A 2,722-nucleotide genomic window follows, 5' to 3' on the forward strand; every position below is an offset into this window, starting at 1 on the left:
ATTTAGAAAAACCTGACAATCTGAACCTCTGGTCTATTTCATGATAGTTCATGATAAGTTTTGTGAAAATATATTGTGTTCTCATTTGTCGATGCTTTTTATGACCTGCTATATTTTTTGGTTTAGATCTGTCATGCTTTCTTTTGTAGTTTTATCCATTGATATTTTCCTTGTTACAAAGCTAACAGCTTTAATGGAGGAGTAATTCACCATGCAAATGCCTCTCTTGTCCATCCTGATGTAGTAAAACGTGTTAATATTGTATTTTTCACTAAATGTTATAGTAAGATGCTACACAGTTTCTCCCCTACCATGGCATTATCAAGTGGACCGTTAGTAGATAAGGAACCAAATAAATTATGACATATACTGTGTTATTAATGTTTCTCTTTGGTGCCCCTCCCAGTAGGAAGCACTCAAAACAACAACTTTGTTTGGCCCGGAAACTAATTCATGTTCATCTCTTCTCCAGATGCTCCAAAGCTTCCCTCTGTGTCAGTGAGTCCCTCTGCTGAGATAGTGGAGGGCAGTTCAGTGACTCTGACCTGCAGCAGTGATGCTAACCCAGCAGCTAATTATACCTGGTACAAGGAGAATGAAGACTCACCAAAAGCATCAGGACAGAACTTCACCATCACTGACTTCAGAGCTGAACACAGTGGGAATTATTACTGTGAAGCCCAGAACAGAAGAGGACGTCATAACTCCACCTTACATCTGATTGTTGTGGCAGGTACGTTTCTACCTGGCTGATTAACTGAAGAGCATCATCTGGCAAAGTGATTCATGAATTAAACCCTACTACTTCCTAATGAGGTCCAGAACAGTTTATCTAATAACTGTCAATCTCCATTTCTAGATAAAAAAACAATGATAATAAATATCATCAGGTTGACTCTGGTGGTTGTGATGCTGATTCCTCTGCTTCTGGTTTGTCTGTGGATGAGGTGAAACTATAAGAATAAATCAGTTCCATCACTGATCTTTGAATATTTACTTTCATAGTTTTGGAGTTATTGACTTTTTATTTATTTATTTATTTTTGGGTTCAATTTAGGAAGAAGAAAACTCTGAGCTCCACCACTGAACCAAATGAACCCATAGAGACATTAGAGGTGAGAAATCTGTTGGGCCACAGTGACAGAACTTCCTCTACCAAAGAGTTATAATTTGTTGACTTATACATTCATTTTAATTTAAAAACATATTGTTCTAATTCCATTTATGAGGCCTTTGCCTCTCATCTTGTTTTCTCTCCCCATCAGTTGGAGTCTGATCCTGATTGTAGCAACGCCTCAGCCTTGAACCAAAACTGTAACCAGAGGGACTCACCTGGATGGAAACAGAGAGAAGTACAGCATTGAAGTAGTCAGTGGAGAACAGGGGGCTGTGGAGGATGAGGATACATTTACCTTTAACTGCAAACATTTTCATTTTTAGTTTTCATTAGCAGCAGCAGGTAGACGTCAGCAGCAGCATGTAGCACAAGATTAGAGTAGAATGTAAGCGTCATTGTTACCTGTGCAGGTACGTTACATAAGTTCAGGATTTTACTCAGTATACAAAATGTTATTTCAAAATGGAATGTAATAAATTGCTTTTAAGAAACACTGTTTGTCCTTTCATATCACACCTGTGCTGGTAATGAAAGCCAATAAGGTCTGATCAAAACAAACATGTAGAACTGGAAGCTAAGTATTTCACAGCATGTACAGTCTATGTTTAAACACTGAAATCAAACAGAAGCCCAGCTCTGTCACACTTTGCTAGTTGTATCATTTTCAATGTGTTGCAGTGGCTGATTGAAATAAACAGCCAGCTTCCACAACAACTCTGCAGTTTGATCATCATTTCAGTTTCCTCTCACTGCTGCAGAGGGCGACAGTGTGCAGAAAGGTTTGGATTTTAGCTTTAAACAAAGTCTTTGTGTTTATTATTCAGAATGAATTTTGGATTTACCCAAATAGACAAATTATTGTTATTATTTATTAGAAGACACCAGGAACAAGAGCATATAGAGCGTGTTGGAGAGGTGACTGATGGTGCATTCATGAATAATTAAAGTTTCATCAATGGTGATAAATGATCCAAACGTCCTGCGAGGTACAGACAGCTCGGCACAACACCGGCAAAGCTGGTGCTCCGTCTCTTCAGCAGGTGTTTCTCTGCTACTACACACACACACACACATTACGCCCACACAGGTGTGCTGACGCCCCCTTCCTTAAGGGTTAGGGTTACAATTTTGGATTTATTCACGCACTTTAAAGACATTTATGAAATGCGTCACATGCTTATTTACAGCATTATATGTTGAAGTGTATATTGTAATAGGCAGCATGTTAACTTATTGGGAGAAAACTGGTAGTTCTATTTGAAATCAGACATTGAGCACCCCCATATCACCAAAATGGTATGGTCCTCATTTCATAACGCTGTTTCGAGGCTTCGACTGTGAGACTGACAGTTGATTCAGGCTCCTCCCATCAGCCGTGGTCTATACATATTTTGCAAACATGTAATTTGTAATATAGTTATAAGGGTTAGTTTGCTGTCCGTGTAGAGTGAACTAGATGTCTGCGTGTTGTTTATATGCTCTGATGATGCTAATCCAACACATCTTTGTAGTAGCATCCATGTTGATTCCACATTCAGACTTCAGAGCACATGAACACACTAAAGTTGGAAGAACTACTTCACAACTTGCATGTGAATGCACCGT

At 38.9% G+C, this 2,722-nt stretch overlaps 1 long non-coding RNA gene across 1 annotated transcript; it reads left to right on the forward strand.

Annotated features, from left to right (window-relative positions):
• Positions 1-857: 857 nt before the first annotated feature.
• Positions 858-1,831, forward strand: LOC119918718. Its single transcript, XR_005447487.1, has 3 exons — positions 858-947; positions 1,058-1,115; positions 1,266-1,831. It is a non-coding gene; the product is annotated as an uncharacterized LOC119918718 (long non-coding RNA).
• The last annotated feature ends 891 nt before the right edge of the window (positions 1,832-2,722 follow it).

The sequence above is a fragment of the Micropterus salmoides genome, unplaced genomic scaffold (genome assembly GCF_014851395.1).
Source record: "Micropterus salmoides isolate LMB-PRFRI ecotype aquatic unplaced genomic scaffold, ASM1485139v1 Ms_hic_scaffold_2380, whole genome shotgun sequence".
In the NCBI taxonomy this organism is placed as follows: domain Eukaryota; kingdom Metazoa; phylum Chordata; class Actinopteri; order Centrarchiformes; family Centrarchidae; genus Micropterus; species Micropterus salmoides.